The sequence below is a fragment of the Manis javanica genome, chromosome 4 (assembly GCF_040802235.1).
Source record: "Manis javanica isolate MJ-LG chromosome 4, MJ_LKY, whole genome shotgun sequence".
Classification (NCBI taxonomy): Eukaryota; Metazoa; Chordata; class Mammalia; order Pholidota; family Manidae; genus Manis; species Manis javanica.
In genome coordinates, this window is record NC_133159.1 from 110,370,351 (window position 1) to 110,390,486 (window position 20,136).

At 38.1% G+C, this 20,136-nt stretch overlaps 1 pseudogene; it reads left to right on the forward strand.

Moving 5' to 3' along the window:
- Positions 1–499: 499 nt before the first annotated feature.
- On the forward strand, positions 500–15,371 carry LOC140848989 (coiled-coil domain-containing protein 152 pseudogene; annotated as a pseudogene).
- Positions 15,372–20,136: the final 4,765 nt, after the last annotated feature.

A 20,136-nucleotide genomic window follows, 5' to 3' on the forward strand; every position in this document is an offset into this window, starting at 1 on the left:
TTAAAGTGTACATTAAATGGAAAAAAGACAACTTCTTAAAACATTGGCTTAGTTTTTTGCACCTTTAACTTTGCATCAACTTCTGTTCTACTATAGGAAAGTGAGACACTTTGGCTACAGGTATTTCACTTACATTTTCTTCAATATAGATGTTTCTTTCAAACAATTTTAGAACCAAGAGGGAAAACTGACGAAATATAGAGGGGCTTGAGGGGAATAGGGTGGATTTGTTCACAGCCTCTGACGTGGACTCTTACTTTTTTTGAAGGCTAGAGAAATCATCCTTCCATATCATATCAAATATTTATAATGTACCTACAGACCTATATTTAATTATATTAAATATAATTACTTAAATTTTATGGAAAATTTTTAATAATTTTGCTTTTTAAATTATTTACATATATAGTACATTTATAAGATTTTAGCTATGGTTTCTTTCCAATTACAGTACACATTCTTTAGAAAAATCTGCTTTTAAAAATTGGTTAACAAGTTTTATGAATACTAATTATAACAATGAATGAGGTTCATGAAGTTTTATTTCTAGACCTTTAAACATTTGTAGAATTCAATTTTGCACATTTTAAATTTTGGAGTTGACATACATATATATCTATAGAAAGACATTATTTATTTTTGTTTTAAACATTTTGTCAGCTCCTGCAAAGCTCATAAGCCCCAGTTACATTGCCTGTAGTGTGTAAAGTGGCTATATCCTTGGGAATACTCAAGGACTGAAGTCTCACTCCCAAGGCCCAGTGAATCTCTTCCACCAGTCATTTCCATTCATACAGAGATCAGGTATTCTACACTGCTGCCCCCAGGTGGCAGTGAAGATGGATGCCGGCAAAGGAGCTCCTGCAAGAAATCAGCTTTTACTGAAATAAAGATGGTATCAGAAGCCAGGACATGCTCAGTAGTGTGACACTGGGCACAGCAGCATTCTGGAAGAAGTGGCCCTGAGTATCTCCATAGTTACCCAACCAAACTGCTCTGAGCCACAGGGTTGATAGTAGGCATTTATGTGTGTGTGATTGTTTGGATGGGTTTGCCCTTCACAGAGCCACTCCCACTGACAAATGGGCCCCCTGCATCTGGTTTTGTGCAGGCCCTGCCTTGTACCCCCTGTAGAGCTAGATATTTGCCAGGGCTTTGGCTCCACTGGACAGTGATACCAAGTATAGGTACTTACCTCACCTGAAAAAGTACATTTCTGGAGCAGTCCCTGTGCAGAAACAGGGAGGTGAACATACTGTGGTTCTCCCTCACAAGGCAGAAAAGAATAGTCTGTGAACTTTTTCTGGAAGTCTGAGACCAAGGATGTGTCCTGCCCATGTCCTGGCCACTCACAGGAGCACTGTGGCTTCATCTCCCAGGACTGGTGTAGACCACTCAGCTCTGTGTAGTGCATCCACAGTGTTACCTATGTACACGTGAGCTTCAAGTAATAAGTGGTGGTTCCTTTCTCCACATCTCTGGGTAGCGGTCAGAGTTTGGGGTGGAGGGAGCTCATCCTATTCTTACATATTTCCATTTAATAGAGGGAAAAGGGAAACCAAAGCATCCAAATTGCTTTGCTTCTATTGTCTGCCTGAGAGGGGAGAGGCTTTCAGATCTGTAAGGCCCCTTTTCCAGAGTATTCTCAAGAGGGTTGAGGAGGAGGGCTGGGGCCTGTTGAAACAGATAAGCAAACTCTCAAGACAGCATCACCTCCTACCATGAATGAAGGGGGCCTGCAACTTCTTACTGCACTAAACAGATGGGAAAGAAGATCCCCATTCCCTGGGGATCACATCAGGGTAGCTGAGGCAGTTTTAAGTCCAATGGCTCTGGATGAAATGTGGAGGGAACACTGGTTCTAGTATGTGGATACTCTGGAAAAGTGTGGACATCATGAAGAGCCAACGCTAAGAGGAGTGCTTATTGGAGAGGTGTCCCAGGGGCCAATATAGTAAAGCATGCTATTAGAAGTCTCCACTCTCCTGTCCAGAAAACAAAGTAAACTAGTTTTGGTAACCAGCCAGCCAGGTGATGCTCTGTGTCCAGGGTTTTGCCTGGGCTTTGTATAATCCTACATTGAGTAGGCAGGAACTCAGTCAATACATGTTTTTACATGACCCAAAAAAGAAAAAAATCTTTTTTTAAATTAAGAAAATTTAGTTACAAACCTTTGTATGTTTATCATAGAAAAATCATATAAGACACAGAGACAAATACAAAAAAACACCAACAGTACTCTTGCACAAAAATAACCATTGTTATTTCATCCTTTCCAGATCCTCTCCTATATGCAAATTAACATATAAATATCTACATGAAAATGTATGTCTATAATTATATGTGCAAATTATACAAATTATACTTACAGGAAAATTATATGTAACACCTATACGAGCTGACTCTGGAACAACACAGTCTTGAGTTGCATGGGTCCACTTAGACACGGATTATTATTATATATTATATACACAGATTTTTAAAAATAAATGCATCAAAAAATTTTGAGATCTGCAAGTTTGAGGAATCAATTGCTTTTCTGTAGCTTTATGGTAGGGATATAATATATAACACATATACAAAATATATGTTAATTGACTATGTTATCAGTAAGTCCACAGTAGGCTATTAGTAAATTTTGTGAGAATCAAAAGTTATGCATGGATTTTTGACTACATGGGGAGTGGGCTCCCAACTCCCATGTTGTTCAAGGGTCAACTATATACATTACACAAACATGTGTGATTGCAGAATAGCCTGAAGTATTTCAGACTTCACAGACTAGTGCAGTGATTTAGATAGAGCATCCCATGTTGATAGAGTTTGGTGGTTGAGACTGCACGTAGGGAGCCAGGTTGTCAGGAATCAAATTTTAGTGTCCCCCTTACAAGAGGTATGACCATGATCAAGGAACCTGCAGTAGTTGTCTCACCTGCAAAGTGGAGAAAATAATGGTATCTGTATGCCTGGCACATGGCATCGTTAGCACTCAAAAAGTGTTGAGAATTGAATGAAGCATTCTTTAAGGCCAGCCACTTATAAAGCAAAGAATGTTTGAAGGAGGAGAAGAAAATATAAATGGTCCTAATTAGCCTGACTTTGACCTATTACATAAGATTCTTGGGGGCTGGGCTTTCTTCCAATGAGGGTAACTGTGGCTTTTAAGCAGCTGCTCTAGATCATGGGTCAACTGTTGAAATTTCCACCTCCAAGAAAACTAGGAATTGGGGCTGAACGTCATGGTATTATTCTGTATTTACCCCATGTAACACCAAACCTCCCCCCTCCTCTCTCAAGCCTTGTCCTGTCTATCATGACAAAATCAGTTTCTCACTGGTCCATCTCTCTACCTCAAGATTATTAGGCTGTTATTTAAGAAGAGGGTAGGCAGTGGATCTCTAATTGGCTTATTTTCCATGAGACTCAGGCAGAGAAATGGAGGGTTTGATGGGAGTGCATAGTCATTCACTAGTGCCTCAGCTACTGCATCTGACTTACAATTAACAAACTAGAACAATCTGGGTCACATTAACCAGAAAAATTAATATTTTGTTTTATGATGTATTTCATCATAAGGTTTCTGTCTTTTTCTTTTAAGGGAAAGTCACCAGCACAGAAGAAAATTTCCATAAACAAATGAGATCTACCTTTTCTTTTAATCCTAATCCTAATAATCACAAACAATAAAAATGGATGTTATGCTACATGCTGATCTGTATATTACTATGAATTTACTGAGCACCAATTCTGTGCTGGGCACATGACAAAATAAACCAGACCTAGTCTTCCTGTTTAACTAACATGAAGTTAATAGATATAGTGGAAACTATATTGAAATAACCAAAAGCTCATGCCCTGTGGGCTCTCCTAAAAACTTTATTCTGGGTGTGATTCCAAGTGGCTTTACTACAGCCATCATCCATCTGAAAATGGCTCCTTGGGCCTCATTCTCTGGTGCGGACTGTGATGTGCTTGTAGCGTAATTTTATTCAGCATGATGACAACCTCCTGTCCCAAAATTGCATAGTTTCTTCAGGGACCTTTTCCAACTGTGTGCCACTCACCATACATGCAGAGCTGCCCTTATAAAACAGAGAATTAAAATCCACTTCTGTTTTCCATGACACACCAGCCAGAAACTCGCTGTTCTAATTACTATCTATTTTGTGATAAGATCAGTAGCCATACCTATCATTGAAGTGTTTTTTTCTCATAAGTAGGTGTCGTAAAATTTGATTACACCTCCTTACTTACCCACATCAATCCAAAGATTAAGTCACACCTTAACATAGGGTATTATTTATCCCCAGATTAAGCAGAAATGCAGTAATCTGAGGTAAACTGCAGATTTATGTTTTTTCCACCCATGATCTTGTCTTTCTCACTTAGTTGGCCTCCTGCCTCCCTGTACAGTTTTGCCATCAGAATAAGCTGCTGATTACTCTTTCATAAACCCATATAAGCACCTCACCTAGGTGAATGTGTGGACCACAGGTGGCTCTTCTGTGATTTGTGGTATCTGTTGAAATTAATCAAGTAATCCAGTTCAGTGGCATGCCACAAGGGCTAAACCCACACACCTTCACAGGGAATCTGACCATCCACCAAATGGAAGCACCTTTCATACTCCAGTGACAAGCTTCCCCTCTCCCTGGATCTAGGAATTAACAATAAAATTTGTCTATGCCAAGCATTTTCAGTTTTGACTTTGCAACTCTGCCCATCTCTGTCCCTCCTATGTCTCAGGTTCTGGTCTTCTGAGAGCATTCTGGTGCAGTGGGAAGATGCCAGTGTCAGTCCCTGCCAGAGTGTCAGATAAATCTGGGTTGAATCTTGGCTCTGCCACCTACCATCTGTGAACTTGGAACTAAGGCTCTTCCTGAACTTCCTTGAAGTGTTTCCTCCCACAAAAATGAGGATCAGCATGCCTCTGTTACAGAGTTGCTGGGAGAGTGATCTCTATGCACAACACCTTCATGTAGAGATCTCAGCAGGCCCGGGCACCCTCTGCTGCATCTGTCCCCACCACCCTTGCCAGGCTACCTTTATCTCACATGAGAAACTGCCAGAATCTGTTCTTCTTTAATACTCCTTCCCAAATCCTCTTTCTAATCTGTGTACCCACAAGCTCAGCTTGATGTGGTTCTTGGGAAGCCAGGGCCTGAAATGTGTTGTTAGTGGGCCTGACACCTGGGATGCCATTGTAAAAAGAGTGAATTTATTTTTTAATAAATGTTAGAGTAAGATGGGCTAAATGTTACTGGAGGGTTGGAAAACGAGCAAATTTTATGAAAATAAAATTATAAATATACATCAGGAGCTTTAGAACTATTTATCCCTTTGACTCAATGATTTCACCTCTAGGAATTTATATATTAAGGGAATAATTAGATATCTCACAATATTTGTGTATAGGATGTTTACTACAGTGTTGTAGTAGTGAGAAAATTGGAAATAATCAAAATCTCTAAGAACAGAATACTTAGATAATGGAGTCAATACTAGGAAGTCCTTAAAAATCAGGTTCGAAAGAGTTTACAATAACATTGGAAAATTCTCACAATTTGATACGAAATTATGAATATATTGTCAATTTTAAAATTACATAAAACAGAAAATTACCATTTGATCAACAATTCCACTTTTGGGCCTTACCCAAAAGGAGCAAAAGCAGGAACTCAAATGTATTTGTGAACTCATATTCAGAGAAGCATTATTCACAATAGTCAAAGGGTGGAAGTAGCTAAAGTGTTCTTCAGTGGATGAATGGATAAACAAGTTTTGGCATATACATACAATGGAATATTAGTCAGCCAAAGGAGGGAAACTTTGACACATGTTACAACATGAATGAATCTTGAGGACATTATGCTAATATGCTTATTTTACATAAGCCAATTACAAAGTGATAAATACTGTATAATTCCACTTATATACACAACATACAAAGAGTAGTCAAATTATTGAGACAGAAAGCAAAATGATGGTTTCTAGGAACTTGAGAGGAAGGAATGGGTACAGTTTCAATTTGGGATGATAAAAACTTTCTGGAGGTAGATGGTGATGATTGTTGCAAACCAGTATGAATACACTTAATGCCATAGAACTGGACACTTAAAAATCATTAAAATGGTAAGTTTCATGTATATATTTTACTACAATAAAAATATACTATATATACATGCACATACATATACATTTATATACTACATATACATACATACACACATATAAACAAAACACTGAACCAAATGTTAGCAGTGAATTGTGAAGTTTCAATTCTGAAATTATAAGAGACTTTTACTTTGTATTTTTCTGCATTTTATATATATATTTTTTATTACAGATATATATTACTTTTATAATAGAAAAAAGTGTGTTTCTTTAAATCCATTCAGGTTTCCTTGATTGGACCCTTTGCTTTGACCAAGGAGGAGGCTGGCTCTACAGGTAGACACATGTGTGTTCCACAGTGGGAACTACTCCTCTCCAAGCCCTGCCCTTAGTCTTTACAAGGTAGTTTCAGGCCTGCAAAGCTCATAGTCATGCGCATTGTTGAAGAGCATTTACAAGGTCACTTTGAATCCTACAGATGAATTGACGGCTGTTTTCACAAAGGATTTCTCCCAATGGCTCCTGAAGCTATGAGGAGAACATTTTCCCTGACTCAGAGTCAGAAGTGTCATGTGGAGGCTTCAGGGGGCAGCCACACAGTACTGGGAAATGTGGCACAGAAGTCAGCCAATGAAATTCTGCATTGTGGCTATTGGCCATACACTCATCTCTGGCCCTTCCTTCCTTCATTGATAAGATGAGGGGATCAAGCAAACCCTCTTCTTCAAGCCAAGTTCACAACTTGCCCACCCCAGGGAGCCCTCCCTGATTAACACCTCCAGACTCTGAGGGTCACTGTAGCAGTGATGGCTTCAAATGTACCTCTATGAAGTTACAGCCAAGATTTGCATGTAATTTCTTCAGTGATTTTCATATAAGTCCTCAACAAGTATTCAGGAGTCAGCCAAAGTCTTCCAATCATAATTGCCCTTTCATTCCCAGCATAGAATCTCAATCATTTGCAGTTAAATGGGTCTCAGGCAACTCACAAACAGACCCTATGTATTCTGAGCACATCACTTGCCCTGTTTAGAAGTCACTATTGGTTCCCCTTTATCCTTAGAAAAAAATTCTAAACAAGGACTTTATTCTGATGAAGATTCACAGGGCCTTTACTTGGTCTGGTTTCTGTCCTCCTTTGCCAAACTCTGCCTTTGCTGTGCTTTACCTTTGCATTGCCTGCATTGGTATACCTTATCCCCTGGCCATATCAAACTTCCATAAATTACCTTAACATACCATGCCCTGTTAGGCAGGGGTCTGTGCATATGCTGGTCCTTCCTCCTCCAGATGAACTTGATACACTTCAAGACCCAGCTCATAATAGTAGCAAACATTATCAGTCCCTTACTAGGTGACTAATGAAGCTCACTGTGTCTTAATAGTAGTAACTCACTTTTTCAGCTGCGTCCTGAATAGATTTTTTCCTGCTGCATAACTTCCCTAGTTTCCTGACTATTTTCTTAACATATTCTTCAAGCCTTCCAATGGGTTCTGTGAACCACTAGATATCCTTCCTATAAAATGCTATTCTGCCTAAGTAAGCCAGAATTGATGAATGCTGCATACAACCAATATAATCTTATCTGATAAGGCATCTCTATCAAGCAAGTGTCATTAATTCCAGGGAGTGCTGGTACAGAAAGGCAGGTGGAATAAAAGGCTCCAATTCTGCTCTTAAGGAGTTCACATCTGCACAAAATTAAAGAAAAGAAAAAAAGACTACAATGCAGGGTAATTAAAGGTACAGCATGAACACTTATGAGAAGTATAACTTAGTTATGTGGAAACCCAGATGGCAAATCTAAGAAGATTTCACAGAAGAGGTGACATCTGAAGAGGTAATGAAGTATCAGTGGCTAAAGTGGGTTCTTGGAGCCAGATGGCCTGGGTTCATATCAGGTTTCTGCCACACATTGGATGTGTAACCTTGGGCAAGTTATTTAATGCCTTTGGCCCTCAATTTCATCATCTATAAAATGAGTGATACTAAGAATATCTACTTAGTAATCTCCTCTGTAGCCAGCTCAGTTTCTGGGATCTGTCTATGGAACATGCTCCCAGGTCTGGGTCCAGCATGATCTGCTTTCTCATCAACCTTGTCTTGCTATGAAGAACCATCTCTCTCAAGCCAAAGCTTCAATTTTAGTTACTAATTTATTAATTAGGCTCTCTCCCTGGCTGGAAAGGTGATTCTTTCAGTCCTGGACCTAAAGTGTGTCTCAGCCCTTCCTTGCTGCTTTCAACTTGACTTGCACTTGAAGGTCAGGCTAACATTATTTCAGGCTTAGCTTTATTATTCATTGAAAAATAATACTCTCTCTCTCTCTGAGTCCAAGATCTGTCCTTTATGCCTATTCTGCATTGTTCTCCCCAAAGCCACCCATTAATCCTCTAGATTTTCCCTGAAAGTACTCTCCCTTAACTAAGCAGTCTCCTATAGTAAAATCTCCTAGTCTTTTACAGTCAGAGATATCTAGGTTCAAATCACAGCTCCACCTCTGGCTACAAGTTACCTAACTCTTCAAGCCTTTAAAATATATTTCATTGGGGATATACACCTAAATAAGAAAGATATGTAACAAAACTCTATTGAGTACCTTCCCTTAATTTTATTTTCTGTATTCCCATTTTTAAATCTCTTTTCATGGTCACATCTACAGTCATTTGAATTGCTACCCACTGTCCTAAGTTCTCTACTTTCAAATTTTTCTTCTAAAAGTCCTACCTCCTAAACGTGACACATGTGAGATTCTGGTGCTACTTTCTTGGTCATGTTTGCATAAAATCCATGTTCTTTGTTCATACCATCTTGTATCAATACTATTATTTTCACTCTCAACATAAATCTACATCATAATTATTTTATTATGCTGAAAGGTTACAGCCAAGATTTGCATGTAATTTCTTCAGTGATTTTCATGCAAGTGATGCTGGGGTTCTTGTTCGTGAAGCCGAAGAATGAGCTTCACACACACTCAAGGTAGGAGAGCAAGGTACAGGCTTTTATTTAGAAATAAAATGAGAGAATAGAGCTCCTGGTTCATGCCAGGAGGGGACAAGAGAGCCTGTAGTGGTGCATTGTCTAGGGGGTTTTATAGGCAGTTGAAAAAAACTTAGGGGTGTGGACTTGTTAAGTGGTCCCTGAATATTTAGAATTAACTTACACAAGCAACTTTCTTTGATGCTTTCTTCCTGAGATACTAGCATCTTGGTCTTGGAGCATATGAAACAAGGCACCTGTTCAGCCCCCAAAGTGGGCTGAGGTATTGTTTGCTAAAGAGTAAGTTAAGAATTTCTAATGTCTTAACTTCTTGGGTATTAAAATGCAATCTTATCTTTAAGGTGGAATCTTTCTTGCCTTCTACTGTGTTGTTTATGCCTGGGCTTACCTGTTAAATTAGCTGCCCAGTTCACAAAATTACTTCATCAGATCTGAAGAAGGAAAGACAGCACATAGGCCTGGGCCTTTTAGTATGCTAAAGTGAATCTTACATGAGTATAAATGGTTAGCATAATAAAACATTGCTACTCCTCTTTATCTGGGGAACATTAACTGATCTCACTGAAGAATGATTCTAGAGATTAATGTTTAACATAGAGTTTTAGTAGGGGGGTTTCCCTGCATGTAGTTACATTGCTCTGACTGCAAATAACCTGCAGTGCCCCCTCCGGAGGCCCTCACACTACTCTGACTACATCAACGGTCCCCATCTTATAAGTCCTCAACAAGTACTCAGGAGTCAGTTCAATGAAGTCATTGAACTTCAGTGGGGCATTAGGCAAGATTGCTTATAACATCCTTGTGGACAAGTTAGAGGACTCTTGGATGCTTGGACAATTATATAATCACCACAAATAAAAGTGATGATTAATAAAATAGCACCTTTATTAACAAAGCTTATAGTATCATGCTAGCATTCTATTGACATCCTATTCTAGTTAATATTTAATTAATCACTTGGACCATGATTTCTAAAACAGACTCATCAAATTTGCAGATGACAGAAAGCTGGAAAGAATGATAAAGACTTTAAAGTCAGAATTCATTTCCAAAAAAAAAAAATCTTTAGCAGGCTGTATTGATGGGCTGAATAAAACAAGAAGTGTAAAGTGGTCAAATGTAAAGTCCTTACCTTGAGTCCAAAAAACCAGCTGCATGGGTATAAAATAAGACTAAACTGATTTATCACTAGTCACTCTCCCACAGCCAACTCACTCTCCCACAACAACTTCATATTGTTATAAAAGCCAAAAAACTCAGTACAATATTAGAACTAGCTTTAGAATAAGGGAGATGATGGTCTTCCTCTATTTATGCGGCTAGATCAGATCTTTTGATTGAATGAATAACTGTCATAAAGATGACACATTTCAAGAAAGATATTGGTAAGTTAAAACACATTTAAAAAGGAGATCATTAGGATTTTAAATCATTTCATAGAGGAAAGTTGGGGGAAGCAGGGATTTTTAGACTGCACAAAATATTCCATAGGTTCTAAGGGAAGAAGACAGTAGCAGGATACAGAAAATATAGGGTAGGTTCTCATATCAAGGAGCTCATATTCAAGGTGATTAGTTTGGAACAGAGGCAGATTAAAAATAAGGAAGAAATGACTCATTTTGCCTGGAGGAGTTGGGAAAGTTTTCACAGAGGAGGAGCTGAAACTAAATCATGAAAGATAATGGCAAGGATTTTACTACCAGCAGGGCAAGTCATTTGAGGCAAAGGAACAATGTACACATAAACACCCAGGGCAAGGTGTAAAGCAGTGATTTAAGAAGTAAATGGGAAGTAAGAAAGTGATCACAGAAGTACCAAAATTAGGCTCCAGATTTCTGCTTAAACATAATTCCCTCAGGTAAACTTTTCCTATCCCCTGAACCCCCAATCAAAATCAGGTGTCCCTGTTATACTGTCTCCTTAATACTCTATAATTTCTCTCTATAGAACTCATAGAGGGAGATAAATATCCAAATTCATGAGCCCAAAAGATCCTAGTAGGTTGAATCTTAAGAGGTCTGCACTGAGACACATTACAGTTAAATTGCCAAAAGTCAAAAATGAAGAATTTTTTTATTTTGCTATCATTGATGTACAATTACATAAACAATATCATGGTTAATAGACCCCCCCTATTATCAAGTCCCCACCACATACCCCATTACAGTCACTGTCCATCAGCATAGTAAGATGCTATAGAGTCAATACTTGTCTTCTGTGTTATACTGCCTTCCCCATGTCACCACCCCCTATATTATACATGCTAATCGTGATGTCCCTATTTCCCCCTTACCCCTCCCTTCCCACCCATCCTCCCCAATCCCATTCCCTTTGGTAACTGTTAGTCCATTTCAGGGTTCTGTGAGTCTGCTGCTGTTTGATTCCTTCAGTTTTTCTTTTTTCTTATACTCCACAGATGAGTGAAATCATTTGATACTTGTCTTTCTCCACCTGGCTTATTTTACTGAGCATAATACCCTCTAGCTCCATCCATGTTATTGCAAATGGTAGGATTTGTTTTATTCTTATGGCTGAATAGTATTCCATTGTGTATATGTACCACAGCTTCTTTATCCAGTCATCTGCTGATGGACATTTAGGCTGTTTCCATTTCTTGGCTATTGTAAATAGTGCTGTGATAAACATACAGGTGCATATGTCTTTTTCAAACTGGGCTGCTGCATTCCTAGGGTATATTCCTAGGAGTGGAATTCCTGGATCAAATGGTATTTCTAGATTGTGGAGAACCAGGAGTGACAGCAGTTTAGACATCAATCAGAGCAGTCAAGGATGTATGAAAAAAGTGAGCAGTGTGAATCTTCTCATATATAGAAAAGAAAGTTATAGAAACCAGTGGAAAGAACAGTGTATTGGATATGCATTTGGAAAGAACTGTTTATTAAAAGTAAAGCCAACAAAGGAGATCTCTATTAAAGAAGAATGTGCTACTCTTCATAGTATGATAAAAGGGCTACAACAGACCATTGAATATCAACATAATTTGAAAGGTGAAAATGAACAGTTAAAAATAAATCCTGATCTTATGAAAGAAAAGTTAAAATATTATGAACAGGAATATAAGAATAATATTGCCAAACTCATGAATGAAATGAAAATAAAAGAGGAGGGATATAAGAAAGAAATAAAGAAACTTTATCAGGATATGCAGGAAAAAGTTGCATTAAACAAAGAAAAGCATAAAGAACCGATAGAGAAAAAAGAGGTGGAAATTTCTGAGTTACATGCAAAATTAAGAACTCGAGAAAAGGAAAAGCAAAATGAAATAATAAGACTACAGTTGGAGTTAGATGCCAAACTAGCAAGAGTTCAAACTGAATCAAAATCATATGCAAATTCCACTGTTTTGCCGCAGAGTATCTACAGAAGGAAGCTTTAACATCTTCAAGAAGAAAAGGAGGAGATTGCAGTTCTTCATAGTACCATTTATGACTTAGAGCAACGCACCTCTGTTGGCAAAGATCCTCACTTTAAGCGCAGATGGTTTTGAGTATAGCAGTATATTCACTCGCTGCTGTTTAATTTCTTTAAAAGCAGAATTTTCTTTAAAAGTGAATTTCTAAAAAATTCACTTCTATTGTCAATAAAACATACTGCCTAAATAACAATGGGAAAAAGAAACAGCTGTAAGCATTTTTAATTGAGTTTATTTAAAGAAATTCACACTTTGGCAGACTGCGTACCACATTCTTGCTTAACAGTATTTACCATAAAAGAATTCAGATTTCTAGGAATTAACTTAAAAAGCAATCAAGAGATAGTCAGCATTCTATCTTTTCCTTATTGCTCTCAAGACAGGCAATCTCAAATTTTAAAGATTCAATACAATGCTAGATAAAGAAAACAAGATAAAAAGGCTCCATTCATATGTGATAGCAAAAATCAAGATACGGATCTTAGAGTGTAAATGGATATTTAAAATGTAGTCGTAGCAAAATATTCATGTGTATTTCTTTTTGAAAAAAAATGGTATTTCTATTTTTTGCTTTTTGAGGAACCTCCATACTGCTTTCCACAAAGGTTGAACTAATTTACATTCCCACCATCAGTGTAGGAGGGTTCCCCTTTCTCGACATCCTCGCCAACATTTGTTGTTTGTCTTTTGCATGGTGGCCATCCTAACTGGTGTGAGGTGATATCTCACTGTGGTTTTAATTTGCATTTCTCTGATGATTAGCGATGCGGAGCATCTTTTCATGTGCTTATTGGCCATCTGAATTTCTTCTTTGGTGAAGTGTCTGTTCAGCTCCTCTGCTCATTTTTTAATTGGCTTATTTGATTTTTGTTTGTTAAGGTGCATGAGCTCTATATAATTAGGATGTCAACCCTTTATCGGATATGTCATTTATGAACAAATTCTCCCATACTGTAGGATGTCTTTTTGTTCTACTAATGGGATCTGTTGCTGTACAGAAGCTTTGTAGTTTGATATAGTCCCACCTGGTCATTTTTGCATTTGTTTCCCTTGCCCAAGGAGATATGTTCATGAAGAAGTTGCTCATGTTTACATCCAAGAGATTTTTGCCTGTTTTTTCCTAAGAGTTTTATGGTTTTATGACTTACATTTAGGTCTTTGATCCATTTTTGAGTTAACTTTTGTGTATGGGGTTAGACAATAATCCAGTTCATTCTCTTTCCTCTAGGTGTCCAGTTTTGCAAACACCAGCTGTTGAAGAGGCTGCCACTTCCCCATTGTATATCCATGGCTCCTGTATCATTAATTAATTGACCATATATGCTTGGGTTTATATCTGGGCTCTCAGGTCTGTTCCATTGACCTATAGGTATTTTCTTGTGCCAGTACCAAATTGTCTTGATTAAAGTGGCTTTGTAGTAGAGACTGAAGTCAGGGAGCATAATTCCTCCCCCTTTATTCTTTCTTCTCAGGATTGCTTTGGCTATTTGGGGTCTTTTGTGGTTCCTTATGAATTTTAGAATGATTTGTGCTAGTTCACTGAAGAATGCTGTTGGTATTTTGATAGGAATTGCATTGAACGTACAGATTGCTTTAGGCAGGATGGCCATTTTGATAATAATAATTCTTCCTATCCATGAGCATGGGATTTGTTTCCATTTATTGCTATCTTCTTTACTTTCTCATGAGTGTCTTGTAGTTTTCAGAGTATAAATTTTTCACTTCCTTGGTTAGGTTTATTCCTAGGTATTTTATTCTTTTTGATGCAATTGTGAATGGAATTGTTTTCCTGATTTCTCTTTCTGCTAGTTCATCATTAGTGTATATGCAACAGATTTGTGTGTATTAATTTTGTATCCTACAACTTTGCTGAAATCAGATCTTAGTTCTAGTAGTTTTGGAGTGGATGGTTTAGGGTTTTTAATGTACACAATATCATTTCATCTGCAAATAGGGAAATTTTAACTTCATCCTTGCCAATTTGGATGCCTTTTATTTCTTTGTCTGATTGCCATGGCTAGAACCTCCACAACTATGTTGAATAAAAGTGGGGAGAGTGTGCATCCTTGTCTTGTTCCCTATCTTGAAGGAAAAGCTTTCACCTTCTCACTGTTAAGTATGATGTTGGCTGTGGGTCTGTCATGTGGCCTTTATTATGTTGAGGTACTTGCCCTGTGTACCCATTTTGTTGAGAGTTTTTATCATGAATGGATGTTGAATTTTGTCAAATGCTTTTTCAGCATCTATGGAGATTATCATGTGGTTTTTGTCCTTTTTGTTTATGTGGTGGATGCTGTTGATGGATTTTAGAATGTTGTACCATCCTTGTATCCCAGGGATGAATCCCACTTGATCATGACGGATGATCTTTTTTATGTATTTTTGCATTCAGTTTGCTAATATTTTATTGAGTATTTTTGCATCTATGTTCATCAGGGATATTGGTCTGTAATTTTCTTTTTTAGTGTTATGTTTGCCTGGTTTTGGTATTAGAGTGATGTTGGCCTTGTAGAATGAGTTTGGGAGTATACCTTACTCTACTTTTTGGAAAATGTTAAGGAGGATTGGTATTAAGACTTTACTAAAGGTTTGATAAAATTCAGCAGTGAAACCATCTGGTACAGTGGTTTTGTTCTAAGGTAGTTTTTTGATTACCATTTGAATTTCCTTGATGGTAATTGGTCTATTCAGATTTTCTGTTTCTTCCTGGGTCAGCCTTGGAAGGTTGTGTTTTTCTAGAAAGTTGTCCACTTCTTTAGGTTATTTGGTTTGTTACCATATAATTTTTCATAGTATTCTCTCATAATTCTTTGTATTTCTGTGGTGTCAGTAGTGATTTTTCCTTTCTCATTTCTGATTATGTTTATGTGTGTATACTCTTTTATTCTTGATAAGTCTGAATAGGGGTTTATATATTTTGCTTATTTCCTCGAGGAACCAGCTCTTGCTTTCATTGATTCTTTATTGTTTTATTCTTCTCAATTTTATTTCTGCTCTCATCTTTATTATGTCCCTCCTCCTACTGACTTTGGGTCTCATTTGTTCTTCCTTCTCTAGTTTCATTAATTGTGAGTTTAGACTGTTTATTTGGGATTGTTCTTTCCTGAGGTAGGCCTGTATTGCAATATACTTTCCTCTTAGCATGGTCTTCACTGTGCCCCACAGACTTTGCGGTGAATTATTGTTGTCATTTCTCTCCATATATTGCTTGATCTCTGTTTTTACTTGGTCATCGATTCATTGATTACTTAGGAGCATTTCATTAAGCCTCTATGTGTTTGTGGGCTTTTCATTTTCTTTGTGTAATTTATTTCTAGTTTCATACCTATGTAGTCTGAGAAGCTGGTTGGTACAATTTCAATCTTTTTGAATTTACTGAGGTTCTTTTTGTGGCCTAGTATATGATCTATTCTTGAAAATGATACATGTGCACTTGAGAAGAATGTGTATCCTGTTGCTTTTGGATGGAGTGTTCTGTAGATGTCCATTAGGTCCATCTGTTCTAATACATTGTTCAGTGCCTCTGCCTCTTTACTTATTTTCTGTCTGGTTGAACTGTCCTTTGGAGAGAGTGGTGTGTTGAAGTGTCCTCAAATAAATGCATTGCATTCTATTTCTCCCTTTAATTCTGTTAGTATTTGTTTCACATATGTAGGTGATCCTGTGTTGGGTGCATAGATATTTATAATAGTTATATCCTCTTGTTGGACTGACCCCTTTATCATTATGTAATGTCCTTCTTTGTCTTTTGTTACTTTCTTTGTTTTGAAATCTATTTTGTCTGATAGAAGTACTGCAACTCCTGCTTTTTTCTCCCTATTAGTTTCATGAAATATCTTTGCCCATCCCTTTACTTTCAGTCTGTATATGTCTTTGGGTTTGGAGACTCTTGTAGGCAGCATATAGATGAGTCTTGTTTTTTTATCCATTCAGTGACTGCATGTCTTTTGATTGGTGCATTCAGACCATTTACATTTAGGGTGATTATCAGTGGGTATGTACTTATTGCCATTGCAGGCTTTAGATTTGTGATACCAAAGTTTCAAGGGTAATTCCCTTACTATCTAACAGTCTAATTTAACTCACTACATATGCTATTACAAACACAACCTAAAGGTTTTTTTTTTAACTCTGTGTTCTTCCTCCTCCATTCTCTATATGTTAGCTTTCATATTATGCCTCTTTGTCTATCCCTTGATTGATTTTGGGGGTCATTCATTGGATTTTGCATCTGCTTAGTAATTAATTGTTCCACTTTGCTGTGGTTTTATTTCCCCTGGTGACATCTATTTAGCCTTAAGAATACTTCCATGTATGGCAGTCTATCCAAAATGCACTGTAGAGGTGGTTTGTGGGAGGTAAAATCTCTCAGCTTTTGCTTATCTGAAAATTGTTTAATCCCTCCTTCAAATTGAAATGATAACCTTGCCAGGTAGAATATTCTTGTTTTGAGGCCCTTCTGCTTCATTGCATTAAATACATCATGCCACTCCCTTCTGGCCTGTAAGGTTTCTGTTGAGAAATCTCATGATAGCCTGATTGGTTTTCCTTTGTATGTGATCTTTTTTCTCTCTCTAGCTGCTTTTAAAAGTCTGCCTCATCCTTGCTCTTTGCCATTTTAATTATTATATGTCTTGATATTGTCTTCCTTGGGTCCCTTGTGTCAGGAGATCTGTGGATCTCCATGGCCTAAGAGACTATCTCCTTCCCCAGATTGGGGAAATTTTCAGCAATTACCTCCTCAAAGACAGTTTCTATCCCTTTTTCTCTCTCTTCTTCTTGTGGTACACTCCCCTATAATGAGTGTATTGTTCCATTTGGATTGGTCACACAGTTCTCTCAATATTTTTTCATTCTTAGAGATCCTTTTTTCTTTCTGTGCCTCAGCTTTTTATTCCTCTTCTCTAATTTCTATTCCATCTACTGTCTCTTCTAGTACATCTAATCTCCTTTTAAATCCTTCCATTGTATGTTTCATTTCAGATATGGAATTTCTTAATGATTGAATCTCTGTCTTAAATTCATCCCTGAGTTCTTGAATAATTTTCTGTATCTCCATGAGCATGTTTATGCTTTTTGTTTTAAACTGTCTTTCAGTAAGATTGGTGAGTTCAGTTCCATGTGGTCCTTTTTCTTGGGTTTCTGAGATTTTGGCCTGAAACAGCTTCCCTTGACATTTCATAATTCTATGTGGTGCCCTCCATTGCCCAGAAGCTCTAGTCTCTGGAGCTGCTCAGCCCCTAGAGTGAAGTTGGGGGTCATGGGGGAGTGGCGCTGGTGTCTGGGGGGAGGAAAGAGCTGTTTCCTGTTTAGTGGCAGCAGTGCCTGGCTCCAGGGTCAGAGCCAGTGTGCCAATCACAGTGGTGTAAGCCTCTGTACTTGGCATCTCTAGCTGTTGTAGGTGGGGCCTCTCTCTGGCTGGCCTGACGCCATCACAGTGACTGCCGGTTTATGAGCCAGTGCCGGCATGCCAGGAGGAAGGTGCAGCAAGCTGCATGTCACAGTGGTGGGCCTCAGAGCTGAGTAGGCAGCCAAGGGGCTGGAGCACCTGACACTCCTAAAAGTTCCCAACCTCCTGGGCAGAGTACTTCCAGACAACCTTGTCCACCTATACCTTCTCTGGCATAGGAAGCTCCATGGAAACCTCTCTTCTTCAACTGCTCTCTTGCTACTAGGAAGCCTCTCAGACCGCCTGCCTTTCCTTTGTCCCAGAGTGGCTGTATGTGGATCCTTGTCCTCCACAAATGGCCATAATCTCAGTCCCTCAAGCACTCTCCTGTCCCAGCTCCCCAACCCCAGCAACCTCCAAAGCACCAATGAATGTAGGTTTGGACTCCAAAGCAGACCTCCAGGGCTAGGTGTTCAGCAGTCCCAGGCCTCCACCCCCTCCCCTGCTCTGTTTCTCTTCCTCCCACCAGTGAGCTGGGGTGGGGGAAGGGCTTGGGTCCCGCTGGATCAAGGCTTTCTTATGTTACCCTGTTTCATGAGGTGTGCTCTATTCGTGAGGTCTGTATGCAGTCTGGTGCAGCCTTCTTTCCTATTGCTGTTTTAGGGCTAGTTGCATTAACTATATTTTCACACTATATGTGGTTTTGGGAGAAATTCTCTGTCTCACCTCTCATACCACCATCTTGAATCACATTATATATATACTGAAGAACAGAAAATTTTGAAAGCAGGAAAAGTGATCTGTCACATACAAGGGAACCACCTTAAAACTACAGGTGGGCTTCTCAGCAGGGCTTTTGTACAGGGCCTTGGATGATATATTCAAGAGTGGAATGTTATGTTCAAAATGTTGGAAGAATTAAAATTCCTAACCAAAAATACTGTATGCAGAAAAAATGTTTTTTAACAATGGAGGAGAGATGAAGACTTCTCAAACAAAAACTTAGGGAGTTCATCATGAAAACACCTGCCTTATTAGAAGTGCTAAACAGAGCTCTTCAAGTTGAAACAAATAATGCTTAAGAAGCAACCTCAAAGCATATGAAAGTATAAATCTCATTGCTAAAGGTAAGTATATAGACAAATACAGAATAACATAATACCTTAAGAGTGGTGTATAAATCATTTTTAACTCTGGTATAAAAGTTAGAAGAGAAAAAAGTATTAAGAAAAACTATAACCACAAAAATTGGTTAACAAATACATGATATAAAAATACATCAATAACAGTGTATGCTGAGGGAAGTGATAATAGAGTAGAGTTTTGGTATGCAATTGAAATTAAGTTCTTATGAGCTCAAAATAGACTATCCCAACAATAAGTATTATGCAAGCTTCATAGTAACCACAAAGAAAAAACCTATAGAAGATACATGAGATAAAAAGAAAATGATCACAGGGTATCATTACAAAAAAGTCATCAAATCACAAGTGTAGATAATCAAATTGGTTAAGGTCAAAGGTATGGATATGTTGAGGTCACAAAAAACATACAGATAAGGAAAAGAAGAGGGCTTCAGATGGATCACTGGGGAATATAATCTTTAAAGTGTTCACGGAGGAAAAAAGTCAATATCACAATGAAAGAATAATAAGAGAATTAGAGGGTGGTGTTATATTACAGAAGCCAACAAAGGAGATAGTATAAAGGATGGAGCTGTCAAATATTCAATTGCTAGAGAGAGACCAAGAAAATGTCAAGACTGAAAATAGCCATTGAATTTAGCAATTAGGTTGGCCTTTATTTTAATATTACAGTGGTGTGTGGCAGAAAAGGAGTCAGAGTCATACTGAAATGGATGGGTAAAGTTAGGAGGAGGAGGAGAGTCAAGGGGAAACTACTCTTTCAAGAAGTTTTGCTCTGCAGGAAAATAAAGAAATGGGGCAAGATTAAAGGAGAAATTATTTTGAAGATGGTAAAGATATTACCATATTTTTATGCTAAGGAGAAAAAGGAAATATTCAGAGAGATTAGATAGAGCAAGAAGGAAGGCTGAAGAAAGTAAGAGAATATGGGAGATGACTGGATCTGGCCCACCAAGGATTACCTTTATGCCCGAGTTGGGACACCTTTTGCACTGCAAGAGAACTTGAGATCAGGAGGAGTGCAGGAGAAGGTAAGTCTCAAATTACTTAA